This window comes from Amblyraja radiata, chromosome 26 (assembly GCF_010909765.2).
Source record: "Amblyraja radiata isolate CabotCenter1 chromosome 26, sAmbRad1.1.pri, whole genome shotgun sequence".
In the NCBI taxonomy this organism is placed as follows: Eukaryota; Metazoa; Chordata; class Chondrichthyes; order Rajiformes; family Rajidae; genus Amblyraja; species Amblyraja radiata.
The window spans coordinates 22553123-22574640 of NC_045981.1; positions in this window are offsets into that span (position 1 = coordinate 22553123).

Here is a 21518-nt window from a genome sequence, read left to right on the forward strand (position 1 = left end):
CCGCCTTCTTCTAGAGCTTTTGTGCCTTGTAGAAGCGAGAGCGCCCCTCAAGCAGCGCGTCTCGCAGGCACCTGCTCCGAGAGCCGCTCCAGCAGCTCAGGCGGCTCTCTCTCCCCCCGTGCGGGTGGAGAGATGTCCCGTCCCAAATTGGGAACACCTGCCGGATGCCTCTTCGGGTGGCTATACATCCAGCCCGCTATCGGACTGGGCTCGGCACGGTGTCGGGGAATTACGGAACACCGGGTCGCTCCTACCGCCTGTTGCTGCCCCCCTTCCCCCCGACGGAAAACGTTCCTCCTCGAACGGGGGACAGTTTTGTTGCAGAGCCTTTTTCTCTGCCTGTAAAACACAAGCAGAAAAAGGGGCTCCCCTGTAAAAGAAAACCCGACCTCAGGATACTCACCTGACGGTCCGTTTCATCTGTTGCGGGAGCGCCTAACTCCCGCTGCCGCTGTTGCACTGCTGGCGTAATGCCGCGCCTGCGCACTGAGCGGGTTCTTCACGTAGTCACTCACGTGACTCCGAAGTAAAATAGAAGGTGTGTCATTACACATAGTCGGGTGTCAGTTGGGTATATCTGGAATTCCAAATTTTGTCCTGATGATCATGGTCTATCTTGTTTAACAAGCTCTAATATGCGAATATCTTTTCTGGAGATGCCATCATTTATCCCAATCTCAGTTTATGTAGAAACTGGACCCCTAGAGCTGAGACCAGTACTATCAGCATGCTGTTTTTAAATGTCAGTCCCCCCCCCGCCAGGGACATTGCTGGTGCCCCTAGCAATGTAGTACAACACTGACGTCCCAGATCTGGGAGTACTTCCCTCTAGGAGGGTTGGTGTTGAAAATAATCCTCATAAGTTTGACAACTAGAGGGTGAGATCCCATGGAGAGTTGTCGTGGCGCCTGCCACCAGCAAGCTGACAGGGCACTCCTGCACAATTATAGTACTGCAGCTCAGTCCTTCATCTACATGAAGGCTGGATAGGAATTCCCAGGAAGTTGGTGGTTGTAGCTGTATTATACGCTACACCAGTCCTTGTTGGTTCTTGATAGGCCGCCGTGATCAAGCTCATGGTCCTGTCCGCCAGCCCGGATCTAGCATGGTGGACTATGATTCAGAGACTATGTCCGAGACCACAGGGATCCATGGCTGTGTAGGCCAATCAGGTACTTTCAAGACACTTGATGTTGAGTCCATATGTGTTTTTGCTTAGGATCCGACTGATGAGGCAGGAGGGAAAAACATTGTAAACAATTATTCCGCATTAAGTGAGTAACGTCCATTGCTGCTGCCCCAAGTGTGGTTCACAAGCGGCATATGTTGGTAACTGGTGATTGGGTCTAGATGCAAATGGATCGATATCTGGTGTCCCTCTTTTGGTAATATCAGCGACTTTTTTGTGGTCCAACAGCCATTCGGTGCTGTCATTGAATTTTCATGACCTGGTGTGTGGCTCAGTATTGAGCTTACCTGGTTGGTAAGTTTGCTGATAGCTAAATATGTATGTTAACACACCATAGCCAAATATATTGGCCAGATTGACACATGGTATCGATCTTTTCTCCCATATGATTAATATATGCCACCACTGTGATATTATCAATTCGTAGGCGGACATGCAGATGGTGCATTGTTAGCAGTAGGCTTTTAGCCCATAAAACGCACCCAACACCAGTGTTTTTAGTAATTAATTATTTTGTAGGTTTATCCAAGTCTGCTTTACTCTTTGGCAATGTTACAGACATATGGATAACGTTAATTGTAAATCCTAGAAAGTCCAGTTGTGGATGCCATCGACATAGATTTATCTGGATGGAGATGATCTATGTTTGGTAGCTAAAACTGCTGATTTAGCTAGATCCAGGGTTTTTTCCCCACAAATGATATATCATCAAGATATGCCATGACAATATGTTTTTGTTTCTAATATTGCCAAGGCCCGTTTTAATATCTTGGTGAAAAGTCTTGGGGCTGAAGTTAGGCCATTAGGCAACGCTATGCCCTGCCATAGTTGCCCCATCCAGTTAAATTTTAGGTATCGACAATGATCCTTCCATGTCTCCCAAAACAAGTGTAATATTCCCCCTGTTAGTACAGGTCATACACCTTTGTGTTCTGGAAGGAACCAGATCCACCTACTTACCTGTTCAAAAGGGAACTGCAGATGCTGGAATATCGAAGGTATACAAAATTGCTGGGGAAACTCAGCGGGTGCAGCAGCATCTATGGAGCGAAGGAAATAGGCGACGTTTCGGGCCGAAACCCTTCTTCAGACTGATGGGGGGTGGGGGGGGGAGAAAGAAGGAAAAGGGGAGGAGGAGGAGGAGGAGCCCGAGAGCGGGCGGATGGGAGGGTGGGAGGAGACAGCTAGAGGGTTAAGGAAGGGGAGGAGACAGCAAGGGCTAGCAAACTTTTTAAAACAGAGCCGGGACTTTATGAGGGGGGTTCCACGAGGAGGGGGTGCGTTGGAGACGGGAAAAGGGGTCATCATTGGGGGGCGAGGACTCCTTCCCATGGAAGTGCGCTGTGAGGCGGAGACGACGGTAGAAGCGCTCCAAGTCATGGTGGGCGCGGAACTCATTGAGATGGGGACGGAGGGGGACAAAGGTAAGACCTCTGCTGAGGACAGACCGTTGGGTGGGGGAGAGGGGGAGGTCGGGGGGGATGGTGAACACCCGGCAGGGGTGGGAGTTGGGGCCAGAGGAAGGCAGGTGGGTAGACTGGGGACGGGGCGATGTGTGGGGGGGGGTGATATGCCCTTGCTGTCTCCTCCCCTTCCTTAACCCTCTAGCTGTCTCCTCCCACCCTCCCATCCGCCCGCCCTCGGGCTCCTCCTCCTCCTCCCCTTTTCCTTCTTTCTCCCCCCCCCCCACCCCCCATCAGTCTGAAGAAGGGTTTCGGCCCGAAACGTCGCCTATTTCCTTCGCTCCATAGATGCTGCTGCACCCGATGAGTTTCCCCAGCAATTTTGTGTACCACCTACTTACCTAGTTGCCGGTGGTATGTCCCTTTCTTCAATTTCTGCCTCTTCTGCGGAAGAGGCGCCGGAGTGCGGGGTTGGCACGTTTTCCATGAGGGTCGCTCTGGGCCTTGGCCTAAAAGGACCTTCGTGGTGCTGCGCGGCCATCATGCCTTCACCAGCGTCCTGGTGTTGATACCTGCTGGTGGATGCATAGGGGTGCTGTCATTGCTGATGACGCTGTTATGAGCCCGACGGCTTTAATCTCTTTGTCGAGCTTTTCTCTGTACTATCGTCTGGGCGAGCAACCAACGATATGCCCTCTGTCAGAAGTTTTGAAAACTTCTGTAGTTTGACCTCCTGGGTTTTTGTATCAGTCCCACTGTACCCCCAGATCGCATTGTTTGCTGCAGGCATTTTTAAAATTAAGTAAAGTTCACAGGAGGCCTATACTTATGCGTAATTTTGTTGCCTGTTCCTGCAGAAGATGGAAGTACAGGTAGTCGATGCTGGCCGCCAGCCTGGTCTGTAATGGTACTTCTCGTTGATCCATAATTTTGGTGATCACTCCCTGTTGTTCGGCACGGACTAGAGGGGTCGAGATGGCCTGTTTCCGTGCTGTAATTGTTATATAGTAGCTCCTTAGGATTCTGCACCCCATGCACACTGCCGTTTTTTTCAGCCACGTCCCCTTCTTCCGGACCAGCCCAGCCCTGGTCCACAATGCATTCCTCTATCGAGGGAGATGCATTGTTTTATAGCCCTCGATAAGGTGCTGTTGTGGGAGTGCGAAGACTCCCATAGTGAGCTTGCTCCATCTCCCGGAGCAAGTCACGGGCGGACCTCTGCTGCAATCGGGCAGCGCGCCTCTTCGGCCGGACTCAGATGAGTATGATCGGCTGGGCTGAATCCTGCTGGGCATTGCCTCCAGCCTGCTGCGCTGCTTTGAGTTGTATGACTCATGGCGCTGGATTCAGCGTGGAGTTGGTAAGTGGACCTTAGTAACCACGCCAACGGTCACTTTCACTGCCCTTAGGCAGTGCGTCCTTCTGGCCGGACTCCCTGAGTCTATCGGCCGTACTGACTCCTGCCTGCCTGCAGCCCGCTGTGTTGTTTCCAGGTATACAGCTCGCGGTGCTGGGCTCAGCCTGCGCCGGTCGTACCCGGCTGTCAGCTGCCGGAACCTTCCCGGTTCCCCGCAGCCTGCGGTCCTTGAACCGCTGGGCATCCGTGGTTGTTGGCTGCCGTGACCTATCTGTTTCCCCCGCAGCCTGCGGTCCTGAGGCCGCTGGGCGTCCGTGGTGTCGGCTGCTGGGACCTACCTGGCTCCCCGCGGCAGCCTGCGTTCCTGGAGCCGCTGGACGTCTCTGATGTCGGCTGCCGGGACCTACCTGGCTCCCCGCGGCAGCCTGCAGTCCTGGAGCCGCTGGACGTCTCTGGTGTCGGCTGCCGGGACCTACCTGGTTCCCCGCAGCCTGCTGTCCTGGAGCCGCTGGTAGCTCGTGGCTGTCGGCTGCCGGGAACTGCCTGGATCCCCGCGGCAGCCTGCGGTCCAGGTCCGTTTTTTCTTCCCCTTGACCAACGTGCTGTAACATAAAGCACAGCAAGGGGAAGAATACAACTTCAGTTTTTCCTTACCTGTGTAGGTCCGTTTGAATTTTTCCTGCGGGACGCTCCACCCCCGCCCGTTGCTGTTGCACTGCGTGAGATGCAATGGCGCGCACGCGTGCTGGCGGGGTCTTCACGTAGTCACTCACGTGACTCTGAAGTAAAATAGGGGCAGGAGTAGGTCACTTGGCTACTCAAACCTGCCTCACCATTCAACATGATCATGGCTGATCTACCACAGGTAGATCAATTGCTCTTCTGTGCCAGTTCCCCATGGCCTTAATCCCCTAATTCCCAAATCAGTATTAAAAGATACTAGACCAAGTGCAGACCCATTGGGTCTGTTTCCCCAACGGCGTTTGCGGGTGGGGTGGGGGGGGGTTGGGGGGGGCTGCGGAAACACACTCACATTAACCACACCCCAAACACACAGGTGTGGGGAGGGGGGTGAGAAGAGGGGAAGGAGGGGAGAGGAGGAGGAGGAAAAGGGGCAGATTTGGGAGGGAAAGGAGAGCGGGGTAGGGGGTGAGAGAGGGGGATGGGGAGAGAGATGTGTGGGAGGGATGGGGAGGGAGGGGAGGAGGGAGGGAGGGGGAGAGGTGTGGGGTGAGAGGGTAGAAAGAGTGGGGAGGGAGAGTGGAGGGGGTAGGGGGAGAGAAGTGGAAGCGTGGGGTGGGAGGGGTAGGGGGAGTGGTGGAAGATGGACAGAGGGATAGGGGATGGGGGCGGGGGGAGATGGAAGGGGGTGGGGTAGAGAGTGAATGGGGTGGGGGAGAGAGGGATGGGTGGGAGAGGGAGAGGGGTGAAGAGAGGGAAACATAGAATCATAAGATTCTATAAGATCACCCCTCAATCTTCTAAATTCTAGCGAGTACAAGCCGAGGGGTGAGGAGAGGGAAACATAGAAACAAAAGATTCTATAAGATCACCCCTCAATCTTCTAAATTCTAGCTAGTACAAGCCGAGTCTATCCAGTCTTTCTTCATATGAAAGTCCTGACATCCCAGGAACCAGTCTGGTGAACCATCTCTGTACTCCCTCTATGGCAAAAATATCTTTGGGCATTGGGCATTGTGACATCACACGATGACACGGTCACCAGGGGCTGGGGCTGGTGCAAAGGCATATGTAAATGGATCCATCCCGATTGGACATCTGCGAGCATTGGGCATTGTGACATCACACGATGGGAACGAATCAAAAGGCAGAAAGGCAGCCGGACTGCAGGCACACAGTTTTATATATTAACTAGACCAAGTGCAGACCCGTTGGGTCTGTTTCCCCAACGGCGTTTGCGGGTGGGGTGGGGGGGGGTTGGGGGGGGGGGGGCTGCGGCAACACACTCACATTAACCACACCCCAAACACACAGGTGGGGGGAGGGGGGTGAGAAGAGGGAAGGAGGGGAGAGGAGGAGGAGGAAAAGGGGCAGATTTGGGAGGGAAAGGAGAGCGGGGTAGGGGGTGAGAGAGGGGGATGGGGAGAGAGATGTGTGGAAGGGGAGGGATGGGGAGGGAGGGGAGGAGGGAGGGAGGGGGAGAGGTGTGGGGTGAGAGGGTAGAAAGAGTGGGGAGGGAGAGTGGAGGGGGTAGGGGGAGAGAAGTGGAAGCGTGGGGTGGGAGGGGTAGGGGGAGTGGTGGAAGAGGAACAGAGGGATAGGGGATGGGGGCGGGGGGAGATGGAAGGGGGTGGGGTAGAGAGTGAACGGGATGGGGAGAGAGGGATGGGTGGGAGAGGGAGAGGGGTGAAGAGAGGGAAATATAGAAACATAAGATTCTATAAGATCACCCCTCAATCTTCTAAATTCTAGCGAGTACAAGCCGAGGGGTGAGGAGAGGGAAACATAGAAACATAAGATTCTATAAGATCACCCCTCAATCTTCTAAATTCTAGCGAGTACAAGCCGAGTCTATCCAGTCTTTCTTCATATGAAAGTCCTGACATCCCAGGAACCAGTCTGGTGAACCTTCTCTGTACTCCCTCTATGGCAAAAATGTCTTTGGGCATTGGGCATTGTGACATCACACGATGACACGGTCACCAGGGGCTGGGGCTTGTGCAAAGGCATATGTAAATGATTCCATCCCGATTGGACATCTGCGAGCATTGGGCATTGTGACATCACACGATGGGAACGAATCAAAAGGCAGAAAGGCAGCCGGACTGCAGGCACACAGTTTTATATAATAGATAGATAGATAGATAGATAGATAGATAGATAGATAGATAGATAGATAGATAGATAGATAGATAGATAGATAGATAGATAGATAGATAGATAGATACACAGAACCTATAACATAGAACAGTACAGCACAAGAACAGGCCCTTTGGCCCACAATATATGAGCCATACATGATGCCAAGGTCATCTCTTATCTGCCTATACAAAATCCATATCCCTCCATTCCCTGCATATCCATATGCCTATCTAAAAGCCTCTTAATTGCCATTACCATATCTGCCTCAATCACCAACACTGGCAGCATGTTTCAGGCACCCATCACTCTCTGTGTAAAAAAGTTGCCCCACACATCTCCTTTAAACTTTTCCCCTCTCACCTTTAAGCTATGCCCTCTTGTGTTTGCTTTTTCCATCATGGAGAAAAAGGTTCTGACTGCCTACCCTATCCATGCCTCTCATAATTTTATATACCATATAGATGAAATGGAATTCCAAATCTGCAATCAAAAGATTTTTGTTTAAGACAAGATATTGCCATCCCAACCAGTGAAGGAAGAGTGGAACAATTTTGGATTTAGTTTAGATGAAGGTGGGGGACCAATTTTGGATTTAGTTCAGAGAATTAAGCTAGATTGGTTATTAGTATATCAGTAAGAGGCCATTTTATGATAGTGACTATTATTTAATTACAGCAAGATAGAATTAGAATGAAGGCTCTGAACTGTGGAAAGGCAAATTTCCAGTTCACTTTTTCTTTATTATTTCAAGAAGGGATGCAAGGTAAATATGTTCCCAGAAAAAAAGAAAATCCAGAAGCCCCTAGATGATAAAAGGAATACAGAACAAGATGGGACCAAAAATATGTTTTCTGTCTAACACTGAAAACTCAATAAGCCGAGAATTGTATTAAAATCCCAACAGTGACTGGTTGAATTTTGGTGGTGGGCAAATTATCGGATTTAATCCTGAATGACAGTATTGAACAAAGTAGAGATTAATCAAAGATAGTCAAAGATATATTCATGGAACGTTGTTTCTGACTAACTTGAGGCTGTAACAAAGGGGTCAATGATCGAAGTGTCTTTGATGTCATTTATATGTATTTTAGCAAGACTTTTGAAATGATTCCTTATGGCAGGCTGATCAAAATAGTAAAGCCCATGGGATCCAAGGGAGAGTGGTAAATTAAATCCTATCTGGCTCTGTGGCAGGGAATGAAAAGTAATGGTTAACAGGTACATTTGTAATTGGAGCCATTGCAACAGGGTTCAGTACTCACTCCCTTGCTGTTTGTTATATCAATGAACTGGGCTTTTATGAAATGCATAGAATTGGGCGTGTGGATGCCAGTGAGCAAGAAACACTTAAACTGAAGGAAAATTTCAACAGACCCATCAGTTGAGCAAAAAAGCCACAAGTGGACCTCAATCCATAAAAGTTTGAGGTGGTACACAAAAATGCTGGAGAAACTCAGCGGGTGCAGCAGCATCTATGGAGCGAAGGAAATAGGCTGAGTTTGAGGTGGTACATTTAGCAAGGTGTAACAAGCCATTTGAATTCACAAACAAATTGGGCAATGCTGAGATACGTGGGAGAACAGAAGAATCTTGGACTTTATAAATACAGATTCTTAAATGTAGCAGATCAAGGTTTATATGAAAACATATTGGATGCTTTCCTTTATTAGATGAGGCTTAAATATAAGTGCAAGGAGGTCGTGCTTGAACTGTGTCCAACTCTAATTAGGCCACAGGTTGAGTACTCATTACAGAACAACCTGGTTGCATTGCAGAAAATGCAGAAGAGATGAATGAGGATTTTGCCAGAGCTCTGAGGAAGGATTGAAATTGTTCGGGTCTTTTGAACAGAGGTGGCAGAGGTCAGGTTAAATTCAAGAATATGAGATTAGGAGGGAGACAGAGCAAATGCGATGGATCTACCTTCTTTAATGGATGGGTCAATAACAAGGAAACAGGGATTAAATGTAGATGGCAGAAGGATTAGAATGGTGATGAAGAAAGGTTTTTCAAACTGTGGGTGGTCGGAGTCCATAATTCACGACCCTGAAAGGTAGCCGAGGCAGAATCTTCCACATTTTTAAAAAGTATTTAAAAAGCCATGACCTGTGGAGCTACAGAATGATCGCTGGAAGGGTGGTTTACACTGTTTATTTTCAATTGGTACAGATACAATGGGTGAAATGGACTTTTTGTGTCTTCAAATTTCCTATGGTCATAAAAAACACTGGAGTGAACTTGTATATAGCATGGACCACATGCAGTAACAAGATAATGATAAAATTCTACTTCTTGGAGTGGGTTATTAATAAATATCACTTGGAACACGAGATACTTTACTAGAATGTTGCCTGGGTTTCAGCAACTAAGTTACAGAGAAAGGTTGAACAAGTTAGGGCTTTATTCTTTGGAGCGCAGAAGGTTAAGGGGGGACTTGATAGAGGTTTTTAAAATGATGAGAGGGATAGACAGAGTTGACGTGGAAAAGCTTTTCCCACTGAGAGTAGGGAAGATTCAAACAAGGGGACATGACTTGAGAATTAAGGGACTGAAGTTTAGGGGTAACATGAGGGGGAACTTCTTTACTCAGAGAGTGGTAGCTGTGTGGAATGAGCTTCCAATGAAGGTGGTGGAGGCAGGTTCGTTTTTATCATTTAAAAATAAATTGGATAGTTATATGGATGGGAAAGGAATGGAGGGTTATGGTCTGAGCGCAGGTATATGGGACTAGGGGAGACTATGTGTTCGGCACGGACTAGAGGGGTCGAGATGGCCTGTTTCCGTGCTGTAATTGTTATATGTTATATGTTATATATGTTATAACTCCCTTACGTTTCTTCCACAGAAGGGCTTTAACGATGCACAAGGTTAAAATTACATTCTGGAAATAACATAACTCTGATGGAAACACTAGAGACCATTCAGAAAGATATAACACAACAAAAATAAGCGAAATTATGACTCCACAGACAAGATTCATTGAAAATGTCATTATAAATCCAAACCCATGTGCAAATAAAACAGTTTTACAGGTCTGAGAGAAATGCTGTAGATTGTTACTGCCTTAAAATGTGAATAAGGGACAGGCCTGATCATCCCCCAGACACATCAATAATTTCAGCATGATGTACTCTCTTTAACCTGAGTTATTTATGGAGGCCATAAGTCATGACCTTTTGATTTAATTTCTGGTGTCAGTTAATTAAAGCAAGGTGTGCTTAATGATGACATCATCACATCCTCAAACTTTGATTGCATTTGGGTAAACCATTGCAGTTTATACTAAATACCTAATTCATGGTGCTTCAATAAAAATGGACATATGTCTCAAAACAGGCAAAGCATGCCATGTGCAAGATTTATACCAGATGCAAATGAGTCCAAACAAAACACAATAAGAGACAAATCAAATCAAGCATCTTATCGCCAACAGACTAGAATTAATGTTTACTTTTGGTGAGGATCGTCTAATCAACATCAATGAATATTCAGCTAAATTTATAATGCAGATAACTGTTGGTACTTCAAAATAAGTAACAAAAGAATATTCTCGGTTTTTGGCCCTATTATCTGACTGTTCAATGCCCTACATCGTAAATGAATTAAGACCTCATTAAAATGGGAAGCAGGACATAATTGATGCAATTACAATTGTTGTGTATGGGATACCAGTGGGTTTGCTCCATAGTCAGTGTAAGGTGACCCACGTCTATTGTTGCCAAGGAAAGATTTATTTTCAAATGATGAACCATTTCCTGTGGGTCAGTGTGCAAACAACAATTACTGCCTGTGCAGAAAGCAGTTACCCACAGGTCACACCTTATCTTGAAAGGGGAATAACCATAAGAACAATTTCACAAAGCGAGGCTGTCCCAAGCTCACAATGTGTTTTTTTTGGAATTAACAGTGGAAATGTGGGAGATGCTCCTGGAATTTCTGTCAGTTGGCAGTACTCTCATCCAGATCAGGAACTGAGAGTATACGCAGCAGTACTTAAGACATAATCACACGAGATATATTAGGGTGTGTCTAAGAGAGTAAAATGTGTAGGAAGGAACTGCAGATGCTGGTTTACACCGAAGATAGACACAAAATGCTGGAGTAACTCAGCGAGCCAAGCAGCATCTCTGGAACGAAGAAACGGGTGATGTTTTGGGTCAAATAGTGATCTGACCCATAACGTCACACATTCCTTCTCTCCAGAGATGCTGCCTGCTAAGTTACTCCAGCATTTGTGTCTATCTTGGGTCTAAGAAGGTCCTGTATTGTTAGATGCTGTCTATCTTTCAGAAAATACCTGGAGCTGTTTACCACTCTAGCTATGACAGTGTCTTGGAAGCTGTTTTCTGTCATCACCCAACATCCCACCATCCCACCCCTGCACGTACATTGCCCACCCTCTTCACCCCTCATCACTCAACCATGACCTTCATCACTCATTCATTAATTGGATGTTTATGGAGCCTAGTGGTGCACAGATCAGGCGCCATGTTCCCATACAGAAAGGGCATTGCACGCAGGATATAATTAATCAATTGTAAAGTGTTTAGAGACATCCTGAGAACACATTCTTACTTCAAGACCAAATGTTTTTAAGTTGTTCTATACACACGATAGAGACCATGAGAAAACAGCATTCTTAAAAACATACAATTCAACTGTGGATATACAGTGGCTTGCAAAAGTATTCATACCCCTTGAACTTTTCCACATTTTGTCACGTTACAACCACAAACGTAAATGTATTTTATTGGGATTTTATGTGATAGACCAACACAAAGTGGTGCATAATTGTGAAGTGGAAGGAAAATGATACATGGTTTTCAAATTTTTTTACAAATAAAAAACTGAAAAGTGTGGCGTGCAAAAGTATTCAGCCCCCCTGAGTCAATACTTTGTAGAACCACCTTTCGCTGCAATTACAGCTGCAAGTCTTTTGAGGTATGTCTCTACCAGCTTTGCACATCTAAAGACTGAAATTTTTGCCCATTCTTCTTTGCAAAATAGCTCAAGCTCAATCAGATTGGATGTAGAGCATCTGTGAACAGCAATTTTCAAGTCTTGCCAGAGATTCTCAATTGGATTTAGGTCTGGACTTTGACTGGGCCATTCTAACACATAAATATGCTTTGATCTAAACCATTCCATTGTTGCTCTGGCTGTATGTTTAGGGTCGTTGTCCTGCTGGAAGGTGAACCTCCGCCCCAGTCTCAAGTCTTTTGCAGACTTTAACAGGTTTTCTTCCAAGATTGCCCTGTATTTGGCTCCATCCATCTTCCCATCAACTCTGACCAGCTTCCCTGTCCCTGCTGAAGAAAAGCATCCCCACAGCATTATGCTGCCACCACCATGTTTCACAGTGGGGATGGTGTGTTCAGGGTGATGTGCAGTGTTAGTTTTCCGCCACACATAGCGTTTTGCATTTAGGCCAAAAACTTCAATTTTGGTCTCATCTGACCAGAGCACCTTCCTCCACGTTTGCTGTGTCCCCCACATGGCTTGTGGCAAATTGCAAACGGGACTTCTTATGGCTTTTTTTCAACAATGGCTTTCTTCTTGCCACTCTTCCATAAAGGCCCGATTTGTGGAGTGCACGACTAATAGTTGTCCTGTGGACAGATTCTCCCACCTGAGCTGTGGATCTCTGCAGCTCCTCCAGAGTTACCATGGGCCTCTTGGCTGCTTCTCTGATCAATGCTCTCCTTGCCCGGCCTGTCAGTTTAGGTGGACGGCCATGTCTTGGTAGGTTTGCAGTTGTGCCATACTTTCCATTTTCGGATGATGGATTGAACAGTGCTCCGTGAGATGTTCAAAGCTTGGGATATTTTTTATAACCTAACCCTGCTTTAAACCTCTCCACAACTTTATCCCTGACCTGTCTGGTGTGTTCCTTGGGCTTCATGATGCTGTTTGTTCACTAATGTTCTCTAACAAACGTCTGAGGCCTTCACAGAACAGTTGTATTTATACTGAGATTAGATTACACACAAGTGGACTCTATTTACTAATTAGGTGACTTCTGAAGGCAATTGGTTGCACTGGATTTTATTTAGGGGTATCAGAGTAAAGGGGGCTGAATACTTTTGCACGCCACACTTTTCAGTATTTTATTTGTAAAAAAATTTGAAAACCCTGTATCATTTTCCTTCCACTTCACAATTATGCGCCACATTGTGTTGGTCTGTCACATAAAATCCCAATAAAATACATTTACGTTAGTGGTTGTAACGTGACAAAATGTGGAAAAGTTCAAGGGGTATGAATACTTTTGCAAGCCACTGTATAAGCTCACACTTCTTAAATTATAATGAATCATCAAGATAGAATGAGGTGCTCTCACAGTGAATTGCTTGTCAGGCATTATACATCAGTACACATGAGGAATAGTTGCTTGGCCAATGCGGTGGAGTATTAGAACATAATTCCCTTAAGGCGCTGATTAATCCCATAATTCCCACTTTCACGACCTAATTCATGACCTTTTTTGCTCGTGGACATTTTCCATCAGGGTAGAAAAACACCCTGACCTACTTGATGTCACGAGTACCTACAACTAGCATCACGACCTACCTACGACCTACCTACGACCTCCTACGGATCGTGACGACCATGCTGCGAGTATGAGTCAAGGGCAAACTCGGCAGAGGTCGTGCATTAGGTCGTGAAAGTGGGACAAGCCCTTTAATTAATGTGCAGCTGTTATCTTCAAGGCACAGATAGTGAATCATGAGCTTCAAGAACAGAAATCCATTGCTGTGGGCATACAATTGAAACAGATTTTTAGAGTAGTCATAAACAAACTGTTTCAGGATGAATTAATGCCTTCATTATGTTGGGATGGAATAGAGGAGATGCAAGGAAAATAAAACCTGATTGGGTAATTGTTTTCTGATTCTTAAGGTGTAATGTGGGAAATGTGTTCTTTATTAAATAATCGCCTCATCAGGAAGATAGTCAGAGACAGCGATAAGCAACTGGTGTAGGAAGGAACTGCAGATGCTGGTTTAAACCGAAGATAGACACAAAAAGCTGGGGGAACTCAGCGGGACAGGCAGCATCGCTGGAGAGAAGGAATGGGTGACGTTTCGAGTCAAGACCCTTCTTCAGACTATTTCACATAGGGTCTCGACGCGACACATCACCCATTCCTTCTCTCCAGAGATGCTGCCAGTCCCGCTGAGATACTGCAGCTTTTTGTGTCCATCTTCCGTAAGCAACTGGTGCCCATTTGCTTCACTAATGTTCTTCGGGAGAGGAAATCTGCCAATCCCTATCTACTGTGTCCTTGACTCAACACCTAAATGTTTTTTATTCTTAACTAACTTCTCAACTCAGGAGCAATAAAGAATGGGCAAAGTGCAGTGATATTGACATCCTCACAGATATCCAATGACTGGTTAAATTACTCAAGAGTCAAGAGTGTTTAATTGTCATATGTACCAAAACAGAACAATGAGATTCTTACTTGCAGCAGCACAACGGATTTGTAAACACAGTACTCAATAGATAGCATAATAAACTAAAAAAGTGCAATAAATTAAAAAAAAAGAATATAGTGCAAAACAAAACCAAGCCTGAAGAAATTTCTTTCCATTTCTTCATTTTCTTTTCTTTCTCCATTTACTTTCAAGTCAAGTCAAGTTTATTTGTCACATACACATACGAGATGTGCAGTGAAATGATAGTGGCAATGCTCGCGGACTTTTGTGCAAAAGACAAACAACAAAACAACCAAACAAACTCTAAACACAATCATAACACACATTGAATCATTTCACCTTGCTTAGCTATTTACATGTATTAATTTTTCAATTTTAGTTTGCAAAATAAACTGTTACTGAAACCATCAACTTTTATCCATTAAACAAATAAATACTCCTCAAAGGAAAAATTCCTACAACGTGGCTTCAAGAAAAAATGATAAACAACAAAAAAAACGAAGGAATTATTGTCCCACGATACTGTCCAAAGGGTGAATTTGGCAGATTAAGCTCAGGGATCTTTTAACAAGCAATAATCATTCAAGTGACAGGACTGCCTGAGGAAATGATCTGTCACTCATATCTATCCATCAGGTTACAGTTATTAATACAGAGCTAATGTCATTCATAATTTAAAGCCCTGCTTTCCATTCATTTCATCTGATTGATAATGGATGTCAGAGGTTACAGTGCAAAGGTGGAATGCACAAAATGTTTGCTTTTGAATAATTTTGTGCATGACTATCAAAGCTACACATGACCATACTACTCAAGATTATTTTTTTATCTTGAATATTTTTGGAGTCCTTGAGTCTTCGATTCATACAGCACAGTGATGGCCCTTCTGCCCAACTTGTCCACGCTGACCAAGATGCTCCATCTAAGTTAGTCGCATTTGTCCTCATTTGTCCCACATCCCTTTAAACCATTCCTATCCAAATATGTGTCCAAATGTCTTTTAAATGCTGCTAAAGTACCTGCCTCAACTACTTCCTCTGGCAACTCATACTATATACCCACCATCCTCTGTGTGAGAAGGTTGCCCCTCAGGTTGCTATTAAATCTGTTCCGTCTCTCCTTAAACCAATATCCTCTAATTTCTGATTCCTGGGGGGATTCCAGCGAGATATAGATTGGCTGCAGAAATAGGCGGATAAATAACAGATGGAGTTTAACCCGAGCAAGTGCAAGGTGTTGCATTTTGGGAGGTTTGAATGTAAGGAGAGAGTATAGTTAATGGCAAGATCCTTAATAGCATGGATGAGCAGAGGAATCTTGGAGTCCAGGTTCATAGCTCAGTAAAGATGGCAGTACAAGTTGATAGTGCAGTCAAGAAGGCATATGGTATGCTTGCCTTCATTGCTACGGGAATTGACAATAAGACAGGAAGTTGTGATACAGCTCTATAGGATTTTGGTTAGGCCATATTGGGAGTATTGAGTGCAGTTCTGGTTGCCCCATTATAGTAAAGATGTGGAAGCTTTAGAGAGGGTGCAGAGGAGGTTTGCCAAAATGCTGCCTGGATTACAGGGTTTCAACTAAAGGGAAAGGTTGGATCGATTTGGATTGTTTTCTCTGGAATGTCGGAAGTTGAGAAGAAACTTGTTGGAAGTGTATAAAATTATGAAAGGCATGGATAAGGTAGAGAGTCAGAACCATTTTCCCAGAGTGGAAATGTCCAACACTAGAGAGCATAACTATAAGGTGAGAGGGAGAATGTTTAATGGAGATGTGCGGAGGTAAGTTTTTTTACACAGAAGGTGGTGGTAGGCTGGAACACATTGCCAGGGGTGGTGGTGGAGGCAGTTAGGATAGTGGCATGCAAAACCATGCTGACTATCCTCAATCAACTCCTGTCTTTCCAAATGCATGTGCATGTTATCCCTCAGAGTCCTCTCCAATAACTTTCCTATCACAGATATTAGGTTGAAGATAGACACAAAAAGCGGGAGCAGCTCAGCAGGTTGGACAGCATCTCTGGAGAAAAGGAATATATGACCCGTCGAGACCCTTCTTCAGACTGAGATTCAGGGGAAAGGGAAACGAGAGATATAGACGATGTTGCAAAGAAATATAGAACAAATGAATGAAAGATATACAAGTTAATATTCTACATATGCAATAATACCCTTTTATCTGCACACATTCCATCTTCTGAAATGCTTAGGCGAGCATGGGAAGATGAATTGGGTTTACTAATCTCAAAGGATAGTTGGGAGGAAAGCCTTTTATACATATATTACTGCTCTCTTAACGTTAGGCACTCCCTGATACAATATAAAATACTGCACAGACTCTACTATTCAAAGTCCGAATTGAACAAGATCTTCCTAAATGTCTCTCCTATTTGTGATAAATGTCTCCTTCAAGAAGTGACTACAACCCATTGTTTTGCTTCCTGTACAAAGTTACAAAACTTCTGGAGGGGAATATTTGATACCTTTTCCAAAATACTTAAAATTAAATTGGACCCAAATATAAAACTGATCATATTAGGCATGTCAGAGGCCTGCTCTAAGCTAACGATATTTCAAAGACGTTTCCTCAATTACAGCCTAATAATGGCGAAAAAATTAATACTTACATTTTGGAAACAGACAATAGTCCCCACAGTAAAGATGTGGATTACAGATATGTCCGAGACACTACACTTGGAAAACATTAGGCTTGTCTTGGTGGAAAAACTGATCAATTTCTTAAGACATGGATACCCTTTACTGAATTTTTACAACAACAGAATGGTTAAACACAAATTTAAATATAAATCCGATGCCATGATGGGAGAGGGGGGGAAAGGTATAACTCCATCTTTTCTTTTCTTATTTCCTTTTCTCTCTTCTGCACTGCTTTGGTAGCTTATGGGTCTTTTTCCTGCTCTTTTCTATTTCATCTCTTCATTCTTTTTTTTCTTCTTCTTTCTTTGTTTTCCTTTCTTATATTTTAATTTAGGTTATAAGGATAAAAATGAAGCTGTACAATAATTGTATAATTGTTATGCCGATCGTCTTATCCTTGTACAATTGCTTCTAATTTAAAAATACAAAAAACAAAAAAACAATGAAAGAAATGCAAAAAAGTAACGATGATATAGGAAACAGGCCACTGTTAGCTGTGTGTTACGTGAGAACGTTACAGAAAATGAGACTCAACAAGACGGAGTGACTTGGGTGGGGGAGGGATGGAGAGAGAGGGGGGATGCAAGGGTTACTTGAAGTTAGAGAAATCAATATTCATATCACTGGATTGTAAGTTGCCCAAGCAAAATATGTGATGCTGTTCCTCCAATTTACATTTGGCCTCACTCTGACAGTGGAGGAGACCTAGGACAGAAAGGACAATGTGGGAGTGGGAAGGGGAATTAAAATGTTTGGCAACCAGGAGATCAGGAAGGCAGTGGCGGACTGGCCAGGGAGTCAGCTTGCCCAATGTCAAGTGGGCCCCTGATGAAGTGGGCCCCCTTTGTTTCCTGGCAACCAGTATTTTTAGACCCAGTCTGCCAGTGCAGGTAGGTCCAGGTGGACGGAGTGAAGGAGTTCAGCCAAACGAATGCCCAGTCTACATTTGACCTTTCTGTCCTTTTGATTTCTCTAGCTGACATTAGTTGCAGGTGCCAGTGTAAAGTCCAGACAGACTTCAACGCTAATTCCCAACCCCATGAAATTTCATTGCATTAGGTTAAATATGAAAGTAAATCATGGTCAAGCAAAAACGGAAATCTTTTTCTCATCATAGAAACATAGAAACATAGAAATTAGGTGCAGGAGTAGGCCATTCGGCCCTTCGAGCCTGCACCGCCATTCAATATGATCATGGCTGATCATCCAACTCAGTATCCCGTATCTGCCTTCTCTCCATACCCTCTGATCCCCTTAGCCACAAGGGCCACATCTAACTCCCTCTTAAATATAGCCAATGAACTGGCCTCGACTACCCTCTGTGGCAGAGAGTTCCAGAGATTCACCACTCTCTGTGTGAAAAAAGTTCTTCTCATCTTGGTTTTAAAGGATTTCCCCCTTATCCTTAAGCTGTGACCCCTTGTCCTGGACTTCCCCAACATCGGGAGCAATCTTCCTGCATCTAGCCTGTCCAACCCCTTAAGAATTTTGTAAGTTTCTATAAGATCCCCTCTCAATCTCCTAAATTCTAGAGAGTATAAACCAAGTCTATCCAGTCTTTCTTCATAAGACAGTCCTGACATCCCAGGAATCAGTCTGGTGAACCTTCTCTGCACTCCCTCTATGGCAATAATGTCCTTCCTCAGATTTGGAGACCAAAACTGTACGCAATACTCCAGGTGTGGTCTCACCAAGACCCTGTACAACTGCAGTAGAACCTCCCTGCTCCTATACTCAAATCCTTTTGCTATGAAAGCTAACATACCATTCGCTTTCTTCACTGCCTGCTGCACCTGCATGCCTACTTTCAATGACTGGTGTACCTTGACACCCAGGTCTCGCTGCATCTCCCCTTTTCCTAGTCGGCCACCATTTAGATAATAGTCTGCTTTCCTGTTTTTGCCACCAAAATGGATAACCTCACATTTATCCACATTATACTGCATCTGCCAAACATTTGCCCACTCACCCAGCCTATCCAAGTCACCTTGCAGTCTCCTAGCATCCTCCTCACAGCTAACACTGCCCCCCAGCTTAGTGTCATCCGCAAACTTGGAGATATTGCCTTTAATTCCCTCATCCAGATCATTAATATATATTGTAAATAGCTGGGGTCCCAGCACTGAGCCTTGCGGTACCCCACTAGTCACTGCCTGCCATTGTGAAAAGGACCCGTTTACTCCTACTCTTTGCTTCCTGTTTGCCAGCCAGTTCTTTATCCACATCAATACTGAACCCCCAATGCCATGTGCTTTAAGTTTGTATACTAATCTCTTATGTGGGACCTTGTCGAAAGCCTTCTGGAAGTCCAGATACACCACATCCACTGGTTCTCCCCATCCACGCTACTAGTTACATCCTCGAAAAATTCTATAAGATTCGTCAGACATGATTTACCTTTTGTAAATCCATGCTGACTTTGTCCAATGAATTCACCATTTTCCAAATGTGCTGCTATCCTATCTTTAATAACTGACTCTAGCAGTTTCCCCACTACCGATGTTAGACTAACTGGTCTGTAATTCCACATTTTCTCTCTCCCTCCCTTCTTAAAATGTGGGGTTACGTTTGCTACCCGCCAATCCTCAGCAACTACTCCAGAATCTAAAGAGTTTTGAAAGATTATTACTAATGCATCCACTATTTCTGGAGCTACTTCCTTAAGTACTCTGGGATGCAGCCTATCTGGCCCTGGGGATTTATCGGCCTTTAATCCATTCAATTTATCCAACACCACTTCCCGGCTAACCTGGATTTCACTCAATTCCTCCAACTCCTTTGACCCCTACTACTATTTCCGGCAGATTATTTATGTCTTCCTTAGTGAAGACGGAACCAAAGTAGTTATTCAATTGGTCCGCCATATCCTTGTTCCCCATGATCAACTCACCTGTTTCTGACTGCAAGGGACCTACATTTGTTTTAACTAATCTCTTTCTTTTCACATATCTATAAAAACTTTTGCAGTCAGTTTTTATGTTCCCTGCCAGTTTTCTTTCATAATCTATTTTTCCTTCCCTAATTAACATCTTTGTCCTCCTCTGCTGGTCTCTGAATTTCTCCCAGTCCTCTGGTATGCTGCTTTTTCTAGCTAATTTGTACGCATCATCCTTCGCTTTGATACTATCCCTGATTTCCCTTGTTATCCACAGATGCACTACCTTCCCTGATTTATTCTTTTGCCAAACTGGAATGAACAGTTTTTGTAGTTCATCCATGCAGTCTTTAAATGTCTTCCATTGCATATCCACCGTCAACCCTTTTAGAATTAATTGCCAGTCAATCTTGGCCAATTCACGTCTCATACCCTCAAAGTTACCTTTCTTTAAGTTCAGAACCATTGTTTCTGAATTAACAATGTCACTCTCCATCCTAATGAAGAACTCAACCATATTATGGTCACTCTTGCCCAAGGGGGCACGTACAACAAGACTGCTAACTAACCCTTCCTCATTACTCAATACCCAGTCTAAAATAGCCTGCTCTCTCGTTGGTTCCTCTACATGTTGATTTAGATAACTATCCCGCATACATTCCAATAAATCCTCTACCTCAGCACCCCTGCCAATTTGATTCACCCAATCTATATGTAGATTGAAGTCACCCATTATTACGGTTTTGCCTTTGTCGCACGCATTTCTAATTTCCTGTTTGATACCATCTCCAACTTCACTACTACTGTTAGGTGGCCTGTACACAACACCCACGAGCGTTTTCTGCCCCTTAGTGTTTCGCAGCTCTACCCATACCGATTCCACATCCTCCAAACTAATGTCCTTCCTTTCCATTGCGTTAATCTCCTCTCTAATCAGCAATGCTACCCCACCTCCTTTTCCTTTCTCTCTATCCCTCCTGAATATTGAATATCCCTGGATGTTCAGCTCCCAGCCTTGGTCACCCTGGAGCCATGTCTCCGTGATCCCAACTATATCATAGTCATTAATAGCTATCTGCACATTCAACTCATCCACCTTATTACGAATGCTCCTTGCATTGAGACACAAAGCCTTCAGGCTTGTTTTTACAACACTCTTACCCCTTATACAATTATGTTGAAAAGTGGCCCTTTTTGATTTTTGCCCTGGATTTGTCTGCCTGCCACTTTTACTTTTCACCTTGCTACCTATTGCTTCTACCCTCATTTTACACCCCTCTGTCTCTACGCTCACACATTTAAGAAACCCTTTCCCTTTAACTCCATCCTCCACTATCCCATTCGACACCCCACCCCCCTTATTCAGTTTAAAACCACCCGTGTAGCAGTGGCAAACCTGCCTGCCAGAATGCTGGTCCCACACCTGTTAAGATGCAATCCGTCCCTTTTGTACAGTTTCCCCTTACCCCAAAACAGATCGCAGTGATCTAAGAATCTAAATCCCTGCCCCGTGCACCAGTTCGACAGCCACACGTTCAGGTCCCGTATCTCCCTGTTCCTGATCTCGCCAGCACGAGGAACTGGAAGCAAACTGGAGATAACAACCCTGGATCATCACCTATCATCCTCCCTCAGCTGATTTGTCAGTCATCCTCCATCATGAAGCGCTGACAGTAGTGAGGGTACAGATTATACTTTGGATAGGCAACTTCATTACCACTGACTTAAGTAGCTGAGTCCTGTAGGACACAGGTGCTAAACTGAGTATGAGGCAG